This window comes from Pseudorasbora parva, chromosome 22 (assembly GCF_024679245.1).
Source record: "Pseudorasbora parva isolate DD20220531a chromosome 22, ASM2467924v1, whole genome shotgun sequence".
Classification (NCBI taxonomy): Eukaryota; Metazoa; Chordata; class Actinopteri; order Cypriniformes; family Gobionidae; genus Pseudorasbora; species Pseudorasbora parva.
In genome coordinates, this window is record NC_090193.1 from 8601977 (window position 1) to 8620566 (window position 18590).

General features: G+C 45.6%; 37 non-coding genes across 37 annotated transcripts; all 37 read left to right on the top strand.

Annotated features, from left to right (window-relative positions):
• The first annotated feature begins 239 nt into the window (after window positions 1-239).
• Window positions 240-321, top strand: trnas-acu (transfer RNA serine (anticodon ACU)). The gene has a single exon. It is a non-coding gene; the product is annotated as a tRNA-Ser (tRNA).
• Window positions 322-492: 171 nt separating this feature from the next.
• Window positions 493-574, top strand: trnas-gcu (transfer RNA serine (anticodon GCU)). The gene has a single exon. It is a non-coding gene; the product is annotated as a tRNA-Ser (tRNA).
• A 154-nt stretch (window positions 575-728) lies between these two features.
• Window positions 729-810, top strand: trnas-gcu (transfer RNA serine (anticodon GCU)). The gene has a single exon. It is a non-coding gene; the product is annotated as a tRNA-Ser (tRNA).
• A 139-nt stretch (window positions 811-949) lies between these two features.
• On the top strand, window positions 950-1031 carry trnas-gcu (transfer RNA serine (anticodon GCU)). The gene has a single exon. It is a non-coding gene; the product is annotated as a tRNA-Ser (tRNA).
• Window positions 1032-1186: 155 nt separating this feature from the next.
• Window positions 1187-1268, top strand: trnas-gcu (transfer RNA serine (anticodon GCU)). Its single transcript has one exon. It is a non-coding gene; the product is annotated as a tRNA-Ser (tRNA).
• Window positions 1269-2371: 1103 nt separating this feature from the next.
• On the top strand, window positions 2372-2453 carry trnas-gcu (transfer RNA serine (anticodon GCU)). Its single transcript has one exon. It is a non-coding gene; the product is annotated as a tRNA-Ser (tRNA).
• Window positions 2454-3309: 856 nt separating this feature from the next.
• On the top strand, window positions 3310-3391 carry trnas-gcu (transfer RNA serine (anticodon GCU)). Its single transcript has one exon. It is a non-coding gene; the product is annotated as a tRNA-Ser (tRNA).
• A 155-nt stretch (window positions 3392-3546) lies between these two features.
• trnas-gcu (transfer RNA serine (anticodon GCU)) lies at window positions 3547-3628 on the top strand. Its single transcript has one exon. It is a non-coding gene; the product is annotated as a tRNA-Ser (tRNA).
• A 155-nt stretch (window positions 3629-3783) lies between these two features.
• Window positions 3784-3865, top strand: trnas-gcu (transfer RNA serine (anticodon GCU)). The gene has a single exon. It is a non-coding gene; the product is annotated as a tRNA-Ser (tRNA).
• A 376-nt stretch (window positions 3866-4241) lies between these two features.
• Window positions 4242-4323, top strand: trnas-gcu (transfer RNA serine (anticodon GCU)). Its single transcript has one exon. It is a non-coding gene; the product is annotated as a tRNA-Ser (tRNA).
• A 155-nt stretch (window positions 4324-4478) lies between these two features.
• On the top strand, window positions 4479-4560 carry trnas-gcu (transfer RNA serine (anticodon GCU)). Its single transcript has one exon. It is a non-coding gene; the product is annotated as a tRNA-Ser (tRNA).
• Window positions 4561-4715: 155 nt separating this feature from the next.
• On the top strand, window positions 4716-4797 carry trnas-gcu (transfer RNA serine (anticodon GCU)). Its single transcript has one exon. It is a non-coding gene; the product is annotated as a tRNA-Ser (tRNA).
• Window positions 4798-4936: 139 nt separating this feature from the next.
• On the top strand, window positions 4937-5018 carry trnas-gcu (transfer RNA serine (anticodon GCU)). The gene has a single exon. It is a non-coding gene; the product is annotated as a tRNA-Ser (tRNA).
• A 376-nt stretch (window positions 5019-5394) lies between these two features.
• trnas-gcu (transfer RNA serine (anticodon GCU)) lies at window positions 5395-5476 on the top strand. The gene has a single exon. It is a non-coding gene; the product is annotated as a tRNA-Ser (tRNA).
• Window positions 5477-6342: 866 nt separating this feature from the next.
• Window positions 6343-6424, top strand: trnas-gcu (transfer RNA serine (anticodon GCU)). Its single transcript has one exon. It is a non-coding gene; the product is annotated as a tRNA-Ser (tRNA).
• Window positions 6425-6578: 154 nt separating this feature from the next.
• On the top strand, window positions 6579-6660 carry trnas-gcu (transfer RNA serine (anticodon GCU)). The gene has a single exon. It is a non-coding gene; the product is annotated as a tRNA-Ser (tRNA).
• Window positions 6661-7484: 824 nt separating this feature from the next.
• On the top strand, window positions 7485-7566 carry trnas-gcu (transfer RNA serine (anticodon GCU)). Its single transcript has one exon. It is a non-coding gene; the product is annotated as a tRNA-Ser (tRNA).
• A 1103-nt stretch (window positions 7567-8669) lies between these two features.
• trnas-gcu (transfer RNA serine (anticodon GCU)) lies at window positions 8670-8751 on the top strand. The gene has a single exon. It is a non-coding gene; the product is annotated as a tRNA-Ser (tRNA).
• Window positions 8752-9607: 856 nt separating this feature from the next.
• trnas-gcu (transfer RNA serine (anticodon GCU)) lies at window positions 9608-9689 on the top strand. The gene has a single exon. It is a non-coding gene; the product is annotated as a tRNA-Ser (tRNA).
• A 155-nt stretch (window positions 9690-9844) lies between these two features.
• On the top strand, window positions 9845-9926 carry trnas-gcu (transfer RNA serine (anticodon GCU)). Its single transcript has one exon. It is a non-coding gene; the product is annotated as a tRNA-Ser (tRNA).
• Window positions 9927-10081: 155 nt separating this feature from the next.
• Window positions 10082-10163, top strand: trnas-gcu (transfer RNA serine (anticodon GCU)). Its single transcript has one exon. It is a non-coding gene; the product is annotated as a tRNA-Ser (tRNA).
• Window positions 10164-10539: 376 nt separating this feature from the next.
• On the top strand, window positions 10540-10621 carry trnas-gcu (transfer RNA serine (anticodon GCU)). Its single transcript has one exon. It is a non-coding gene; the product is annotated as a tRNA-Ser (tRNA).
• Window positions 10622-11708: 1087 nt separating this feature from the next.
• On the top strand, window positions 11709-11790 carry trnas-gcu (transfer RNA serine (anticodon GCU)). The gene has a single exon. It is a non-coding gene; the product is annotated as a tRNA-Ser (tRNA).
• Window positions 11791-11945: 155 nt separating this feature from the next.
• Window positions 11946-12027, top strand: trnas-gcu (transfer RNA serine (anticodon GCU)). Its single transcript has one exon. It is a non-coding gene; the product is annotated as a tRNA-Ser (tRNA).
• A 376-nt stretch (window positions 12028-12403) lies between these two features.
• Window positions 12404-12485, top strand: trnas-gcu (transfer RNA serine (anticodon GCU)). The gene has a single exon. It is a non-coding gene; the product is annotated as a tRNA-Ser (tRNA).
• Window positions 12486-12640: 155 nt separating this feature from the next.
• trnas-gcu (transfer RNA serine (anticodon GCU)) lies at window positions 12641-12722 on the top strand. Its single transcript has one exon. It is a non-coding gene; the product is annotated as a tRNA-Ser (tRNA).
• Window positions 12723-12877: 155 nt separating this feature from the next.
• Window positions 12878-12959, top strand: trnas-gcu (transfer RNA serine (anticodon GCU)). Its single transcript has one exon. It is a non-coding gene; the product is annotated as a tRNA-Ser (tRNA).
• Window positions 12960-13098: 139 nt separating this feature from the next.
• Window positions 13099-13180, top strand: trnas-gcu (transfer RNA serine (anticodon GCU)). Its single transcript has one exon. It is a non-coding gene; the product is annotated as a tRNA-Ser (tRNA).
• A 376-nt stretch (window positions 13181-13556) lies between these two features.
• Window positions 13557-13638, top strand: trnas-gcu (transfer RNA serine (anticodon GCU)). Its single transcript has one exon. It is a non-coding gene; the product is annotated as a tRNA-Ser (tRNA).
• An 866-nt stretch (window positions 13639-14504) lies between these two features.
• On the top strand, window positions 14505-14586 carry trnas-gcu (transfer RNA serine (anticodon GCU)). Its single transcript has one exon. It is a non-coding gene; the product is annotated as a tRNA-Ser (tRNA).
• Window positions 14587-14740: 154 nt separating this feature from the next.
• On the top strand, window positions 14741-14822 carry trnas-gcu (transfer RNA serine (anticodon GCU)). Its single transcript has one exon. It is a non-coding gene; the product is annotated as a tRNA-Ser (tRNA).
• Window positions 14823-14961: 139 nt separating this feature from the next.
• Window positions 14962-15043, top strand: trnas-gcu (transfer RNA serine (anticodon GCU)). Its single transcript has one exon. It is a non-coding gene; the product is annotated as a tRNA-Ser (tRNA).
• Window positions 15044-15646: 603 nt separating this feature from the next.
• Window positions 15647-15728, top strand: trnas-gcu (transfer RNA serine (anticodon GCU)). Its single transcript has one exon. It is a non-coding gene; the product is annotated as a tRNA-Ser (tRNA).
• A 1103-nt stretch (window positions 15729-16831) lies between these two features.
• On the top strand, window positions 16832-16913 carry trnas-gcu (transfer RNA serine (anticodon GCU)). The gene has a single exon. It is a non-coding gene; the product is annotated as a tRNA-Ser (tRNA).
• Window positions 16914-17769: 856 nt separating this feature from the next.
• On the top strand, window positions 17770-17851 carry trnas-gcu (transfer RNA serine (anticodon GCU)). The gene has a single exon. It is a non-coding gene; the product is annotated as a tRNA-Ser (tRNA).
• Window positions 17852-18006: 155 nt separating this feature from the next.
• Window positions 18007-18088, top strand: trnas-gcu (transfer RNA serine (anticodon GCU)). Its single transcript has one exon. It is a non-coding gene; the product is annotated as a tRNA-Ser (tRNA).
• A 155-nt stretch (window positions 18089-18243) lies between these two features.
• On the top strand, window positions 18244-18325 carry trnas-gcu (transfer RNA serine (anticodon GCU)). Its single transcript has one exon. It is a non-coding gene; the product is annotated as a tRNA-Ser (tRNA).
• Window positions 18326-18590: the final 265 nt, after the last annotated feature.

Here is an 18590-nt window from a genome sequence, read left to right on the forward strand (position 1 = left end):
GTGACGAGGTGGCCGAGTGGTTAAGGCGATGTACTGCTAATCCATTGTGCTCTGCACGCGTGGGTTCGAATCCCATCCTCGACGTTTGATGTCTTTAGTGTTCGACAGTGCCGGGCAAAGTTGTTTGAAGCACTTTGCTTTAATGTACCTACCACCGCTTTAACGTTTAACCACTTTAACGTAATTATCCTAAACATAGCTGCAGAAAAACACCCCATCCCATTTTAATTCAGCAGCGTGACGAGGTGGCTGAGTGGTTAAGGCGATGGACTACTAATCCATTGTGCTCTGCACTCGTGGGTTCGAATCCCATCCTCGTCGATGGTTGTCTTTAGTGTTCGAGAGTGCCAGGCAAAGTTGTTTAAAGCACTTTGCTTTAACGTACTTTCCACCGCTTTAACGTTTAACCGCTTTAACGTTTAACCACTTTAAAGTAATCATCCTAAACATAGATGCAGAAAAACACCAGAGCCCAATTTCATGCAGGCGTGTGACGAGGTGGCCGAGTGGTTAAGGCGATGGACTGCTAATCCATTGTGCTCTGCACGCGTGGGTTCGAATCCCATCCTCGTCGATGGTTGTCTTTAGTGTTCGAGAGTGCCAGGCAAATTTTTTAAAGCACTTTGCTTTAACGTACTTACCACCGCTTTAACGTTTAACTACTTTAAAGTAATCATCCTAAACATAGATGCAGAAAAACATCACATCCCAGTTTCATGCAGACGTGAGACGAGGTGGCCGAGTGGTTAAGGCGATGGACTGCTAATCCATTGTGCTCTACACGCGTGGGTTCGAATCCCATCCTCGTCGTTTGATGTCTTTAGTGTTCGAGAGTGCCAGGCAAAGTTGTTTGAAGCACTTTGCTTTAATGTACCTACCACCGCTTTAAAGTAATCATCCTAAATATAGCTGCAGAAAAACACCACATTCCAATTTCTAGCAGACGCGTGACGAGGTGGCCGAGTGGTTAAGGCGATGGACTGCTAATCCATTGTGCTCTACACGCGTGGGTTCGAATCCCATCCTCGTCGTTTAATGTCTTTAGTGTTCGAGAGTTCCAGGCAAAGTTGTTTGAAGCACTTTGCTTTAATGTACCTACCACCGCTTTAACGTTTAACCACTTTAAAGTAATCATCCTAAACATAGCTGCAGAAAAACACCAGAGCCCAGTTTCATGCAGATGTGTGACAAGGTGGCCGAGTGGTTAAGGCGATGGACTGCTAATCCATTGTGCTCTGCACGCATGGGTTCGAATCCCATCCTCGTCGATGGTTGTCTTTAGTGTTCGAGAGTGCCAGGCAAAGTTGTTTAAAGCACTTTGCTTTAACGTACTTACCACCGCTTTAAAATTTAACTACTTTAAAGTAATCATCCTAAACATAGATGCAGAAACACATCACATCCCAGTTTCATGCAGACGTGAGACTAGGTGGCCGAGTGGTTAAGGCGATGGACTGCTAATCCATTGTGCTCTGCACGCGTGGGTTCGAATCCCATCCTCGTCGTTTGATGTCTTTAGTGTTCGAGAGTGCCAGGCAAAGTTGTTTGAAGGACTTTGCTTTAATGTACCTACCACCGCTTTAACCTTTAACCACTTTAAAGTAATCATCCTAAACATATCTGCAGAAAAACACCAGAGCCCAGTTTCATGCAGACGTGTGACGAGGTGGCCGAGTGGTTAAGGCGATGGACTGCTAATCCATTGTGCTCTGCACGCGTGGGTTCGAATCTCATCCTCGTCGATGGTTGTCTTTAGTGTTCGAGAGTGCCAGGCAAAGTTGTTTAAAGCACTTTGCTTTAACGTACTTACCACCGCTTTAACGTTTAACTACTTTAAAGTAATCATCCTAAACATAGATGCAGAAAAACATCACATCCCAGTTTCATGCAGACGCGTGACGAGGTGGCCGAGTGGTTAAGGCGATGGACTGCTAATCCATTGTGCTCTGCACGCGTGGGTTCGAATCCCATCCTCGACGTTTGATGTCTTTAGTGTTCGACAGTGCCGGGCAAAGTTGTTTGAAGCACTTTGCTTTAATGTACCTACCACCGCTTTAACGTTTAACCACTTTAACGTAATTATCCTAAACATTGCTTCAGAAAAACACCCCATCCCATTTTAATTCAGCCGCGTGACGAGGTGGCTGAGTGGTTAAGGCGATGGACTGCTAATCCATTGTTTTCTGCACGCGTGCGTTCGAATCCCATCCTCGTCGTTTGATGTCTTTAGTGTTCGAGAGTGCCAGGCAAAGTTGTTTGAAGCACTTTGCTTTAATGTACCTACCACCGCTTTAACGTTTAACCACTTTAACGTAATTATCCTAAACATAGCTGCAGAAAAACACCCCATCCCATTTTAATTCAGCCGCGTGACGAGGTGGCTGAGTGGTTAAGGCGATGGACTGCTAATCCATTGTGCTCTGCACGCGTGGGTTCGAATCCCATCCTCGTCGATGGTTGTCTTTAGTGTTCGAGAGTGCCAGGCAAAGTTGTTTAAAGCACTTTGCTTTAACGTACTTTCCACCGCTTTAACGTTTAACCACTTTAAAGTAATCATCCTAAACATAGCTGCAGAAAAACACCAGAGCCCAATTTCATGCAGGCATGTGACGAGGTGGCCGAGTGGTTAAGGCGATGGACTGCTAATCCATTGTGCTCTGCACGCGTGGGTTTGAATCCCATCGTCGTCTTTAGTGTTCGAGAGTGCCAGGCAAAGTTGTTTGAAGCACTTTGCTTTAATGTACCTACTACTGCTTTAATGTTTAACCACTTTAAAGTAATCATCCTAAACATAGATGAACAAAAACACCACATCCCAGTTTCATGCAGACGCGTTACCAGGTGGCCGAGTGGTTAAGGCGATGGACTGCTAATCCATTGTGCTCTGCACGCTTGGGTTCGAATCCCATCCTCGTCGATTGATGTCTTTAGTGTTCGAGAGTGCCAGGCAAAGTTGTTTGAAGCACTTTGCTTTAATGTACCTACCACCGCTTTAACGTTTAACCCCTTTAATGTAATCATCCTAAACATAGCTGCAGAAAAACACCCCATCCCAGTTTAATGCAGCCGCGTGACGAGGTGGCCGAGTGGTTAAGGCGATGGATTGCTAATCCATTGTGCTCTGGACGCGTGGGTTTGAAACCCATCCTCAACGATGGTTGTCTTTAGTGTTCGAGAGTGCCAGGCAAAGTTGTTTAAAGCACTTTGCTTTAACGTACTTACCACCGCTTTAACGTTTAACTACTTTAAAGTAATCATCCTCAACATAGATGCAGAAAAACATCACATCCCAGTTTCATGCAGACACGTGACGAGGTGGCTGAGTGGTTAAGGCGATGGACTGCTAATCCATTGTGCTCTGCACGCGTGGGTTCGAATCCCATCCTCGTCGTTTGATGTCTTTAGTGTTCGAGAGTGCCAGGCAAGGTTGTTTGAAGCACTTTGCTTTAATGTACCTACCACCGCTTTAACGTTTAACCACTTTAACGTAATTATCCTAAACATAGCTGCAGAAAAACACCCCATCCCATTTTAATTCAGCCGCGTGACGAGGTGGCTGAGTGGTTAAGGCGATGGACTGCTAATCCATTGTGCTCTGCACGCGTGGGTTCGAATCCCATCCTCGTCGATGGTTGTCTTTAGTGTTCGAGAGTGCCAGGCAAAGTTGTTTAAAGCACTTTGCTTTAACGTACTTTCCACCGCTTTAACGTTTAACCACTTTAAAGTAATCATCCTAAACATAGCTGCAGAAAAACACCAGAGCCCAATTTCATGCAGGCATGTGACGAGGTGGCCGAGTGGTTAAGGCGATGGACTGCTAATCCATTGTGCTCTACACGCGTGGGTTCGAATCCCATCCTCGTCGTTTGATGTCTTTAGTGTTCGAGAGTGCCAGGCAAAGTTGTTTGAAGCACTTTGCTTTAATGTACCTACCACCGCTTTAAAGTAATCATCCTAAATATAGCTGCAGAAAAACACCACATTCCAATTTCTAGCAGACGCGTGACGAGGTGGCCGAGTGGTTAAGGCGATGGACTGCTAATCCATTGTGCTCTACACGCGTGGGTTCGAATCCCATCCTCAACGATGGTTGTCTTTAGTGTTCGAGAGTGCCAGGCAAAGTTGTTTAAAGCACTTTGCTTTAACGTACTTACCACCGCTTTAACGTTTAACTACTTTAAAGTAATCATCCTCAACATAGATGCAGAAAAACATCACATCCCAGTTTCATGCAGACACGTGACGAGGTGGCTGAGTGGTTAAGGCGATGGACTGCTAATCCATTGTGCTCTGCACGCGTGGGTTCGAATCCCATCCTCGTCGTTTGATGTCTTTAGTGTTCGAGAGTGCCAGGCAAAGTTGTTTGAAGCACTTTGCTTTAATGTACCTACCACCGCTTTAACGTTTAACCACTTTAACGTAATTATCCTAAACATAGCTGCAGAAAAACACCCCATCCCATTTTAATTCAGCCGCGTGACGAGGTGGCTGAGTGGTTAAGGCGATGGACTGCTAATCCATTGTGCTCTGCACGCGTGGGTTCGAATCCCATCCTCGTCGATGGTTGTCTTTAGTGTTCGAGAGTGCCAGGCAAAGTTGTTTAAAGCACTTTGCTTTAACGTACTTTCCACCGCTTTAACGTTTAACCACTTTAAAGTAATCATCCTAAACATAGCTGCAGAAAAACACCAGAGCCCAATTTCATGCAGGCATGTGACGAGGTGGCCGAGTGGTTAAGGCGATGGACTGCTAATCCATTGTGCTCTACACGCGTGGGTTCGATTCCCATCCTCGTCGTTTGATGTCTTTAGTGTTCGAGAGTGCCAGGCAAAGTTGTTTGAAGCACTTTGCTTTAATGTACCTACCACCGCTTTAAAGTAATCATCCTAAATATAGCTGCAGAAAAACACCACATTCCAATTTCTAGCAGACTCGTGACGAGGTGGCCGAGTGGTTAAGGCGATGGACTGCTAATCCATTGTGCTCTACACGCGTGGGTTCGAATCCCATCCTCGTCGTTTAATGTCTTTAGTGTTCGAGAGTTCCAGGCAAAGTTGTTTGAAGCACTTTGCTTTAATGTACCTACCACTGCTTTAAAGTAATCATCCTAAATATAGCTGCAGAAAAACACCACATTCCAGTTTCATGCAGACGCGTGACGAGGTGGCCGAGTGGTTAAGGCGACGGACTGCTAATCCATTGTGCTCTGCACGCGTGGGTTCGAATCCCATCCTCGTCGATTGATGTCTTTAGTGTTCGAGAGTGCCAGGCAAAGTTTTTTGAAGCACTTTGCTTTAATGTACCTACCACCGCTTTAACGTTTAACCACTTTAAAGTAATCATCCTAAACATAGCTGCAGAAAAACACCAGAGCCCAATTTCATGCAGATGTGTGACAAGGTGGCCGAGTGGTTAAGGCGATGGACTGCTAATCCATTGTGCTCTGCACGCGTGGGTTCGAATCCCATCCTCGTCGTTTGATGTCTTTAGTGTTCGAGAGTGCCAGGCAAAGTTGTTTGAAGGACTTTGCTTTAATGTACCTACCACCGCTTTAACCTTTAACCACTTTAAAGTAATCATCCTAAACATATCTGCAGAAAAACACCAGAGCCCAGTTTCATGCAGACGTGTGACGAGGTGGCCGAGTGGTTAAGGCGATGGACTGCTAATCCATTGTGCTCTGCACGCGTGGGTTCGAATCTCATCCTCCTCGATGGTTGTCTTTAGTGTTCGAGAGTGCCAGGCAAAGTTGTTTAAAGCACTTTGCTTTAACGTACTTACCACCGCTTTAACGTTTAACTACTTTAAAGTAATCATCCTAAACATAGATGCAGAAAAACATCACATCCCAGTTTCATGCAGACGCGTGACGAGGTGGCCGAGTGGTTAAGGCGATGTACTGCTAATCCATTGTGCTCTGCACGCGTGGGTTCGAATCCCATCCTCGACGTTTGATGTCTTTAGTGTTCGACAGTGCCGGGCAAAGTTGTTTGAAGCACTTTGCTTTAATGTACCTACCACCGCTTTAACGTTTAACCACTTTAACGTAATTATCCTAAACATAGCTGCAGAAAAACACCCCATCCCATTTTAATTCAGCAGCGTGACGAGGTGGCTGAGTGGTTAAGGCGATGGACTGCTAATCCATTGTGCTCTGCACTCGTGGGTTCGAATCCCATCCTCGTCGATGGTTGTCTTTAGTGTTCGAGAGTGCCAGGCAAAGTTGTTTAAAGCACTTTGCTTTAACGTACTTTCCACCGCTTTAACGTTTAACCACTTTAAAGTAATCATCCTAAACATAGATGCAGAAAAACACCAGAGCCCAATTTCATGCAGGCGTGTGACGAGGTGGCCGAGTGGTTAAGGCGATGGACTGCTAATCCATTGTGCTCTGCACGCGTGGGTTCGAATCCCATCCTCGTCGATGGTTGTCTTTAGTGTTCGAGAGTGCCAGGCAAATTTTTTAAAGCACTTTGCTTTAACGTACTTACCACCGCTTTAACGTTTAACTACTTTAAAGTAATCATCCTAAACATAGATGCAGAAAAACATCACATCCCAGTTTCATGCAGACGTGAGACGAGGTGGCCGAGTGGTTAAGGCGATGGACTGCTAATCCATTGTGCTCTACACGCGTGGGTTCGAATCCCATCCTCGTCGTTTGATGTCTTTAGTGTTCGAGAGTGCCAGGCAAAGTTGTTTGAAGCACTTTGCTTTAATGTACCTACCACCGCTTTAAAGTAATCATCCTAAATATAGCTGCAGAAAAACACCACATTCCAATTTCTAGCAGACGCGTGACGAGGTGGCCGAGTGGTTAAGGCAATGGACTGCTAATCCATTGTGCTCTACACGCGTGGGTTCGAATCCCATCCTCGTCGTTTAATGTCTTTAGTGTTCGAGAGTTCCAGGCAAAGTTGTTTGAAGCACTTTGCTTTAATGTACCTACCACTGCTTTAAAGTAATCATCCTAAATATAGCTGCAGAAAAACACCACATTCCAGTTTCATGCAGACGCGTGACGAGGTGGCCGAGTGGTTAAGGCGACGGACTGCTAATCCATTGTGCTCTGCACGCGTGGGTTTGAATCACATCGTCGTCTTTAGTGTTCGAGAGTGCCAGGCAAAGTTGTTTGAAGCACTTTGCTTTAATGTACCTACTACTGCTTTAACGTTTAACCACTTTAAAGTAATCATCCTAAACATAGATGCACAAAAACACCACATCCCAGTTTCATGCAGACGCGTTACCAGGTGGCCGAGTGGTTAAGGCGATGGACTGCTAATCCATTGTGCTCTGCACGCGTGGGTTCGAATCCCATCCTCGTCGATTGATGTCTTTAGTGTTCGAGAGTGCCAGGCAAAGTTGTTTGAAGCACTTTGCTTTAATGTACCTACCACCGCTTTAACGTTTAACCACTTTAAAGTAATCATCCTAAACATAGCTGCAGAAAAACACCAGAGCCCAGTTTCATGCAGATGTGTGACAAGGTGGCCGAGTGGTTAAGGTGATGGACTGCTAATCCATTGTGCTCTGCACGCATGGGTTCGAATCCCATCCTCGTCGATGGTTGTCTTTAGTGTTCGAGAGTGCCAGGCAAAGTTGTTTAAAGCACTTTGCTTTAACGTACTTACCACCGCTTTAAAATTTAACTACTTTAAAGTAATCATCCTAAACATAGATGCAGAAACACATCACATCCCAGTTTCATGCAGACGTGAGACTAGGTGGCCGAGTGGTTAAGGCGATGGACTGCTAATCCATTGTGCTCTGCACGCGTGGGTTCGAATCCCATCCTCGTCGTTTGATGTCTTTAGTGTTCGAGAGTGCCAGGCAAAGTTGTTTGAAGGACTTTGCTTTAATGTACCTACCACCGCTTTAACCTTTAACCACTTTAAAGTAATCATCCTAAACATATCTGCAGAAAAACACCAGAGCCCAGTTTCATGCAGACGTGTGACGAGGTGGCCGAGTGGTTAAGGCGATGGACTGCTAATCCATTGTGCTCTGCACGCGTGGGTTCGAATCTCATCCTCGTCGATGGTTGTCTTTAGTGTTCGAGAGTGCCAGGCAAAGTTGTTTAAAGCACTTTGCTTTAACGTACTTACCACCGCTTTAACGTTTAACTACTTTAAAGTAATCATCCTAAACATAGATGCAGAAAAACATCACATCCCAGTTTCATGCAGACGCGTGACGAGGTGGCCGAGTGGTTAAGGCGATGGACTGCTAATCCATTGTGCTCTGCACGCGTGGGTTCGAATCCCATCCTCGACGTTTGATGTCTTTAGTGTTCGACAGTGCCGGGCAAAGTTGTTTGAAGCACTTTGCTTTAATGTACCTACCACCGCTTTAACGTTTAACCACTTTAACGTAATTATCCTAAACATTGCTTCAGAAAAACACCCCATCCCATTTTAATTCAGCCGCGTGACGAGGTGGCTGAGTGGTTAAGGCGATGGACTGCTAATCCATTGTTTTCTGCACGCGTGCGTTCGAATCCCATCCTCGTCGTTTGATGTCTTTAGTGTTCGAGAGTGCCAGGCAAAGTTGTTTGAAGCACTTTGCTTTAATGTACCTACCACCGCTTTAACGTTTAACCACTTTAACGTAATTATCCTAAACATAGCTGCAGAAAAACACCCCATCCCATTTTAATTCAGCCGCGTGACGAGGTGGCTGAGTGGTTAAGGCGATGGACTGCTAATCCATTGTGCTCTGCACGCGTGGGTTCGAATCCCATCCTCGTCGATGGTTGTCTTTAGTGTTCGAGAGTGCCAGGCAAAGTTGTTTAAAGCACTTTGCTTTAACGTACTTTCCACCGCTTTAACGTTTAACCACTTTAAAGTAATCATCCTAAACATAGCTGCAGAAAAACACCAGAGCCCAATTTCATGCAGGCATGTGACGAGGTGGCCGAGTGGTTAAGGCGATGGACTGCTAATCCATTGTGCTCTGCACGCGTGGGTTTGAATCCCATCGTCGTCTTTAGTGTTCGAGAGTGCCAGGCAAAGTTGTTTGAAGCACTTTGCTTTAATGTACCTACTACTGCTTTAACGTTTAACCACTTTAAAGTAATCATCCTAAACATAGATGAACAAAAACACCACATCCCAGTTTCATGCAGACGCGTTACCAGGTGGCCGAGTGGTTAAGGCGATGGACTGCTAATCCATTGTGCTCTGCACGCTTGGGTTCGAATCCCATCCTCGTCGATTGATGTCTTTAGTGTTCGAGAGTGCCAGGCAAAGTTGTTTGAAGCACTTTGCTTTAATGTACCTACCACCGCTTTAACGTTTAACCCCTTTAATGTAATCATCCTAAACATAGCTGCAGAAAAACACCCCATCCCAGTTTAATGCAGCCGCGTGACGAGGTGGCCGAGTGGTTAAGGCGATGGATTGCTAATCCATTGTGCTCTGGACGCGTGGGTTTGAAACCCATCCTCAACGATGGTTGTCTTTAGTGTTCGAGAGTGCCAGGCAAAGTTGTTTAAAGCACTTTGCTTTAACGTACTTACCACCGCTTTAACGTTTAACTACTTTAAAGTAATCATCCTCAACATAGATGCAGAAAAACATCACATCCCAGTTTCATGCAGACACGTGACGAGGTGGCTGAGTGGTTAAGGCGATGGACTGCTAATCCATTGTGCTCTGCACGCGTGGGTTCGAATCCCATCCTCGTCGTTTGATGTCTTTAGTGTTCGAGAGTGCCAGGCAAGGTTGTTTGAAGCACTTTGCTTTAATGTACCTACCACCGCTTTAACGTTTAACCACTTTAACGTAATTATCCTAAACATAGCTGCAGAAAAACACCCCATCCCATTTTAATTCAGCCGCGTGACGAGGTGGCTGAGTGGTTAAGGCGATGGACTGCTAATCCATTGTGCTCTGCACGCGTGGGTTCGAATCCCATCCTCGTCGATGGTTGTCTTTAGTGTTCGAGAGTGCCAGGCAAAGTTGTTTAAAGCACTTTGCTTTAACGTACTTTCCACCGCTTTAACGTTTAACCACTTTAAAGTAATCATCCTAAACATAGCTGCAGAAAAACACCAGAGCCCAATTTCATGCAGGCATGTGACGAGGTGGCCGAGTGGTTAAGGCGATGGACTGCTAATCCATTGTGCTCTACACGCGTGGGTTCGAATCCCATCCTCGTCGTTTGATGTCTTTAGTGTTCGAGAGTGCCAGGCAAAGTTGTTTGAAGCACTTTGCTTTAATGTACCTACCACCGCTTTAAAGTAATCATCCTAAATATAGCTGCAGAAAAACACCACATTCCAATTTCTAGCAGACGCGTGACGAGGTGGCCGAGTGGTTAAGGCGATGGACTGCTAATCCATTGTGCTCTACACGCGTGGGTTCGAATCCCATCCTCAACGATGGTTGTCTTTAGTGTTCGAGAGTGCCAGGCAAAGTTGTTTAAAGCACTTTGCTTTAACGTACTTACCACCGCTTTAACGTTTAACCACTTTAAAGTAATCATCCTCAACATAGATGCAGAAAAACATCACATCCCAGTTTCATGCAGACACGTGACGAGGTGGCTGAGTGGTTAAGGCGATGGACTGCTAATCCATTGTGCTCTGCACGCGTGGGTTCGAATCCCATCCTCGTCGTTTGATGTCTTTAGTGTTCGAGAGTGCCAGGCAAAGTTGTTTGAAGCACTTTGCTTTAATGTACCTACCACCGCTTTAACGTTTAACCACTTTAACGTAATTATCCTAAACATAGCTGCAGAAAAACACCCCATCCCATTTTAATTCAGCCGCGTGACGAGGTGGCTGAGTGGTTAAGGCGATGGACTGCTAATCCATTGTGCTCTACACGCGTGGGTTCGAATCCCATCCTCGTCGTTTAATGTCTTTAGTGTTCGAGAGTTCCAGGCAAAGTTGTTTGAAGCACTTTGCTTTAATGTACCTACCACTGCTTTAAAGTAATCATCCTAAATATAGCTGCAGAAAAACACCACATTCCAGTTTCATGCAGACGCGTGACGAGGTGGCCGAGTGGTTAAGGCGACGGACTGCTAATCCATTGTGCTCTGCACGCGTGGGTTCGAATCCCATCCTCGTCGATTGATGTCTTTAGTGTTCGAGAGTGCCAGGCAAAGTTGTTTGAAGCACTTTGCTTTAATGTACCTACCACCGCTTTAACGTTTAACCACTTTAAAGTAATCATCCTAAACATATCTGCAGAAAAACACCAGAGCCCAGTTTCATGCAGACGTGTGACGAGGTGGCCGAGTGGTTAAGGCGATGGACTGCTAATCCATTGTGCTCTGCACGCGTGGGTTCGAATCTCATCCTCCTCGATGGTTGTCTTTAGTGTTCGAGAGTGCCAGGCAAAGTTGTTTAAAGCACTTTGCTTTAACGTACTTACCACCGCTTTAACGTTTAACTACTTTAAAGTAATCATCCTAAACATAGATGCAGAAAAACATCACATCCCAGTTTCATGCAGACGCGTGACGAGGTGGCCGAGTGGTTAAGGCGATGGACTGCTAATCCATTGTGCTCTGCACGCGTGGGTTCGAATCCCATCCTCGACGTTTGATGTCTTTAGTGTTCGACAGTGCCGGGCAAAGTTGTTTGAAGCACTTTGCTTTAATGTACCTACCACCGCTTTAACGTTTAACCACTTTAACGTAATTATCCTAAACATAGCTGCAGAAAAACACCCCATCCCATTTTAATTCAGCCGCGTGACGAGGTGGCTGAGTGGTTAAGGCGATGGACTGCTAATCCATTGTGCTCTGCACGCGTGGGTTCGAATCCCATCCTCGTCGATGGTTGTCTTTAGTGTTCGAGAGTGCCAGGCAAAGTTGTTTAAAGGACTTTGCTTTAACGTACTTTCCACCGCTTTAACGTTTAACCACTTTAAAGTGATCATCCTAAACATAGCTGCAGAAAAACACCAGAGCCCAATTTCATGCAGGCATGTGACGAGGTGGCCGAGTGGTTAAGGCGATGGACTGCTAATCCATTGTGCTCTACACGCGTGGGTTCGAATCCCATCCTCGTCGTTTGATGTCTTTAGTGTTCGAGAGTGCCAGGCAAAGTTGTTTGAAGCACTTTGCTTTAATGTACCTACCACCGCTTTAAAGTAATCATCCTAAATATAGCTGCAGAAAAACACCACATTCCAATTTCTAGCAGACGCGTGACGAGGTGGCCGAGTGGTTAAGGCGATGGACTGCTAATCCATTGTGCTCTACACGCGTGTGTTCGAATCCCATCCTCAACGATGGTTGTCTTTAGTGTTCGAGAGTGCCAGGCAAAGTTGTTTAAAGCACTTTGCTTTAACGTACTTACCACCGCTTTAACGTTTAACTACTTTAAAGTAATCATCCTCAACATAGATGCAGAAAAACATCACATCCCAGTTTCATGCAGACACGTGACGAGGTGGCTGAGTGGTTAAGGCGATGGACTGCTAATCCATTGTGCTCTGCACGCGTGGGTTCGAATCCCATCCTCGTCGTTTGATGTCTTTAGTGTTCGAGAGTGCCAGGCAAAGTTGTTTGAAGCACTTTGCTTTAATGTACCTACCACCGCTTTAACGTTTAACCACTTTAACGTAATTATCCTAAACATAGCTGCAGAAAAACACCCCATCCCATTTTAATTCAGCCGCGTGACGAGGTGGCTGAGTGGTTAAGGCGATGGACTGCTAATCCATTGTGCTCTGCACGCGTGGGTTCGAATCCCATCCTCGTCGATGGTTGTCTTTAGTGTTCGAGAGTGCCAGGCAAAGTTGTTTAAAGCACTTTGCTTTAACGTACTTTCCACCGCTTTAACGTTTAACCACTTTAAAGTAATCATCCTAAACATAGCTGCAGAAAAACACCAGAGCCCAATTTCATGCAGGCATGTGACGAGGTGGCCGAGTGGTTAAGGCGATGGACTGCTAATCCATTGTGCTCTACACGCGTGGGTTCGAATCCCATCCTCGTCGTTTGATGTCTTTAGTGTTCGAGAGTGCCAGGCAAAGTTGTTTGAAGCACTTTGCTTTAATGTACCTACCACCGCTTTAAAGTAATCATCCTAAATATAGCTGCAGAAAAACACCACATTCCAATTTCTAGCAGACGCGTGACGAGGTGGCCGAGTGGTTAAGGCGATGGACTGCTAATCCATTGTGCTCTACACGCGTGGGTTCGAATCCCATCCTCGTCGTTTAATGTCTTTAGTGTTCGAGAGTTCCAGGCAAAGTTGTTTGAAGCACTTTGCTTTAATGTACCTACCACTGCTTTAAAGTAATCATCCTAAATATAGCTGCAGAAAAACACCACATTCCAGTTTCATGCAGACGCGTGACGAGGTGGCCGAGTGGTTAAGGCGACGGACTGCTAATCCATTGTGCTCTGCACGCGTGGGTTCGAATCCCATCCTCGTCGATTGATGTCTTTAGTGTTCGAGAGTGCCAGGCAAAGTTGTTTGAAGCACTTTGCTTTAATGTACCTACCACCGCTTTAACGTTTAACCACTTTAAAGTAATCATCCTAAACATAGCTGCAGAAAAACACCAGAGCCCAATTTCATGCAGATGTGTGACAAGGTGGCCGAGTGGTTAAGGCGATGGACTGCTAATCCATTGTGCTCTGCACGCGTGGGTTCGAATCCCATCCTCGTCGTTTGATGTCTTTAGTGTTCGAGAGTGCCAGGCAAAGTTGTTTGAAGGACTTTGCTTTAATGTACCTACCACCGCTTTAACCTTTAACCACTTTAAAGTAATCATCCTAAACATATCTGCAGAAAAACACCAGAGCCCAGTTTCATGCAGACGTGTGACGAGGTGGCCGAGTGGTTAAGGCGATGGACTGCTAATCCATTGTGCTCTGCACGCGTGGGTTCGAATCTCATCCTCCTCGATGGTTGTCTTTAGTGTTCGAGAGTGCCAGGCAAAGTTGTTTAAAGCACTTTGCTTTAACGTACTTACCACCGCTTTAACGTTTAACTACTTTAAAGTAATCATCCTAAACATAGATGCAGAAAAACATCACATCCCAGTTTCATGCAGACGCGTGACGAGGTGGCCGAGTGGTTAAGGCGATGTACTGCTAATCCATTGTGCTCTGCACGCGTGGGTTCGAATCCCATCCTCGACGTTTGATGTCTTTAGTGTTCGACAGTGCCGGGCAAAGTTGTTTGAAGCACTTTGCTTTAATGTACCTACCACCGCTTTAACGTTTAACCACTTTAACGTAATTATCCTAAACATAGCTGCAGAAAAACACCCCATCCCATTTTAATTCAGCAGCGTGACGAGGTGGCTGAGTGGTTAAGGCGATGGACTGCTAATCCATTGTGCTCTGCACTCGTGGGTTCGAATCCCATCCTCGTCGATGGTTGTCTTTAGTGTTCGAGAGTGCCAGGCAAAGTTGTTTAAAGCACTTTGCTTTAACGTACTTTCCACCGCTTTAACGTTTAACCACTTTAAAGTAATCATCCTAAACATAGATGCAGAAAAACACCAGAGCCCAATTTCATGCAGGCGTGTGACGAGGTGGCCGAGTGGTTAAGGCGATGGACTGCTAATCCATTGTGCTCTGCACGCGTGGGTTCGAATCCCATCCTCGTCGATGGTTGTCTTTAGTGTTCGAGAGTGCCAGGCAAATTTTTTAAAGCACTTTGCTTTAACGTACTTACCACCGCTTTAACGTTTAACTACTTTAAAGTAATCATCCTAAACATAGATGCAGAAAAACATCACATCCCAGTTTCATGCAGACGTGAGACGAGGTGGCCGAGTGGTTAAGGCGATGGACTGCTAATCCATTGTGCTCTACACGCGTGGGTTCGAATCCCATCCTCGTCGTTTGATGTCTTTAGTGTTCGAGAGTGCCAGGCAAAGTTGTTTGAAGCACTTTGCTTTAATGTACCTACCACCGCTTTAAAGTAATCATCCTAAATATAGCTGCAGAAAAACACCACATTCCAATTTCTAGCAGACGCGTGACGAGGTGGCCGAGTGGTTAAGGCGATGGACTGCTAATCCATTGTGCTCTACACGCGTGGGTTCGAATCCCATCCTCGTCGTTTAATGTCTTTAGTGTTCGAGAGTTCCAGGCAAAGTTGTTTGAAGCACTTTGCTTTAATGTACCTACCACTGCTTTAAAGTAATCATCCTAAATATAGCTGCAGAAAAACACCACATTCCAGTTTCATGCAGACGCGTGACGAGGTGGCCGAGTGGTTAAGGCGACGGACTGCTAATCCATTGTGCTCTGCACGCGTGGGTTTGAATCACATCGTCGTCTTTAGTGTTCGAGAGTGCCAGGCAAAGTTGTTTGAAGCACTTTGCTTTAATGTACCTACTACTGCTTTAACGTTTAACCACTTTAAAGTAATCATCCTAAACATAGATGCACAAAAACACCACATCCCAGTTTCATGCAGACGCGTTACCAGGTGGCCGAGTGGTTAAGGCGATGGACTGCTAATCCATTGTGCTCTGCACGCGTGGGTTCGAATCCCATCCTCGTCGATTGATGTCTTTAGTGTTCGAGAGTGCCAGGCAAAGTTGTTTGAAGCACTTTGCTTTAATGTACCTACCACCGCTTTAACGTTTAACCACTTTAAAGTAATCATCCTAAACATAGCTGCAGAAAAACACCAGAGCCCAGTTTCATGCAGATGTGTGACAAGGTGGCCGAGTGGTTAAGGTGATGGACTGCTAATCCATTGTGCTCTGCACGCATGGGTTCGAATCCCATCCTCGTCGATGGTTGTCTTTAGTGTTCGAGAGTGCCAGGCAAAGTTGTTTAAAGCACTTTGCTTTAACGTACTTACCACCGCTTTAAAATTTAACTACTTTAAAGTAATCATCCTAAACATAGATGCAGAAACACATCACATCCCAGTTTCATGCAGACGTGAGACTAGGTGGCCGAGTGGTTAAGGCGATGGACTGCTAATCCATTGTGCTCTGCACGCGTGGGTTCGAATCCCATCCTCGTCGTTTGATGTCTTTAGTGTTCGAGAGTGCCAGGCAAAGTTGTTTGAAGGACTTTGCTTTAATGTACCTACCACCGCTTTAACCTTTAACCACTTTAAAGTAATCATCCTAAACATATCTGCAGAAAAACACCAGAGCCCAGTTTCATGCAGACGTGTGACGAGGTGGCCGAGTGGTTAAGGCGATGGACTGCTAATCCATTGTGCTCTGCACGCGTGGGTTCGAATCTCATCCTCGTCGATGGTTGTCTTTAGTGTTCGAGAGTGCCAGGCAAAGTTGTTTAAAGCACTTTGCTTTAACGTACTTACCACCGCTTTAACGTTTAACTACTTTAAAGTAATCATCCTAAACATAGATGCAGAAAAACATCACATCCCAGTTTCATGCAGACGCGTGACGAGGTGGCCGAGTGGTTAAGGCGATGGACTGCTAATCCATTGTGCTCTGCACGCGTGGGTTCGAATCCCATCCTCGACGTTTGATGTCTTTAGTGTTCGACAGTGCCGGGCAAAGTTGTTTGAAGCACTTTGCTTTAATGTACCTACCACCGCTTTAACGTTTAACCACTTTAACGTAATTATCCTAAACATTGCTTCAGAAAAACACCCCATCCCATTTTAATTCAGCCGCGTGACGAGGTGGCTGAGTGGTTAAGGCGATGGACTGCTAATCCATTGTTTTCTGCACGCGTGCGTTCGAATCCCATCCTCGTCGTTTGATGTCTTTAGTGTTCGAGAGTGCCAGGCAAAGTTGTTTGAAGCACTTTGCTTTAATGTACCTACCACCGCTTTAACGTTTAACCACTTTAACGTAATTATCCTAAACATAGCTGCAGAAAAACACCCCATCCCATTTTAATTCAGCCGCGTGACGAGGTGGCTGAGTGGTTAAGGCGATGGACTGCTAATCCATTGTGCTCTGCACGCGTGGGTTCGAATCCCATCCTCGTCGATGGTTGTCTTTAGTGTTCGAGAGTGCCAGGCAAAGTTGTTTAAAGCACTTTGCTTTAACGTACTTTCCACCGCTTTAACGTTTAACCACTTTAAAGTAATCATCCTAAACATAGCTGCAGAAAAACACCAGAGCCCAATTTCATGCAGGCATGTGACGAGGTGGCCGAGTGGTTAAGGCGATGGACTGCTAATCCATTGTGCTCTGCACGCGTGGGTTTGAATCCCATCGTCGTCTTTAGTGTTCGAGAGTGCCAGGCAAAGTTGTTTGAAGCACTTTGCTTTAATGTACCTACTACTGCTTTAACGTTTAACCACTTTAAAGTAATCATCCTAAACATAGATGAACAAAAACACCACATCCCAGTTTCATGCAGACGCGTTACCAGGTGGCCGAGTGGTTAAGGCGATGGACTGCTAATCCATTGTGCTCTGCACGCTTGGGTTCGAATCCCATCCTCGTCGATTGATGTCTTTAGTGTTCGAGAGTGCCAGGCAAAGTTGTTTGAAGCACTTTGCTTTAATGTACCTACCACCGCTTTAACGTTTAACCCCTTTAATGTAATCATCCTAAACATAGCTGCAGAAAAACACCCCATCCCAGTTTAATGCAGCCGCGTGACGAGGTGGCCGAGTGGTTAAGGCGATGGATTGCTAATCCATTGTGCTCTGGACGCGTGGGTTTGAAACCCATCCTCAACGATGGTTGTCTTTAGTGTTCGAGAGTGCCAGGCAAAGTTGTTTAAAGCACTTTGCTTTAACGTACTTACCACCGCTTTAACGTTTAACTACTTTAAAGTAATCATCCTCAACATAGATGCAGAAAAACATCACATCCCAGTTTCATGCAGACACGTGACGAGGTGGCTGAGTGGTTAAGGCGATGGACTGCTAATCCATTGTGCTCTGCACGCGTGGGTTCGAATCCCATCCTCGTCGTTTGATGTCTTTAGTGTTCGAGAGTGCCAGGCAAGGTTGTTTGAAGCACTTTGCTTTAATGTACCTACCACCGCTTTAACGTTTAACCACTTTAACGTAATTATCCTAAACATAGCTGCAGAAAAACACCCCATCCCATTTTAATTCAGCCGCGTGACGAGGTGGCTGAGTGGTTAAGGCGATGGACTGCTAATCCATTGTGCTCTGCACGCGTGGGTTCGAATCCCATCCTCGTCGATGGTTGTCTTTAGTGTTCGAGAGTGCCAGGCAAAGTTGTTTAAAGCACTTTGCTTTAACGTACTTTCCACCGCTTTAACGTTTAACCACTTTAAAGTAATCATCCTAAACATAGCTGCAGAAAAACACCAGAGCCCAATTTCATGCAGGCATGTGACGAGGTGGCCGAGTGGTTAAGGCGATGGACTGCTAATCCATTGTGCTCTACACGCGTGGGTTCGAATCCCATCCTCGTCGTTTGATGTCTTTAGTGTTCGAGAGTGCCAGGCAAAGTTGTTTGAAGCACTTTGCTTTAATGTACCTACCACCGCTTTAAAGTAATCATCCTAAATATAGCTGCAGAAAAACACCACATTCCAATTTCTAGCAGACGCGTGACGAGGTGGCCGAGTGGTTAAGGCGATGGACTGCTAATCCATTGTGCTCTACACGCGTGGGTTCGAATCCCATCCTCAACGATGGTTGTCTTTAGTGTTCGAGAGTGCCAGGCAAAGTTGTTTAA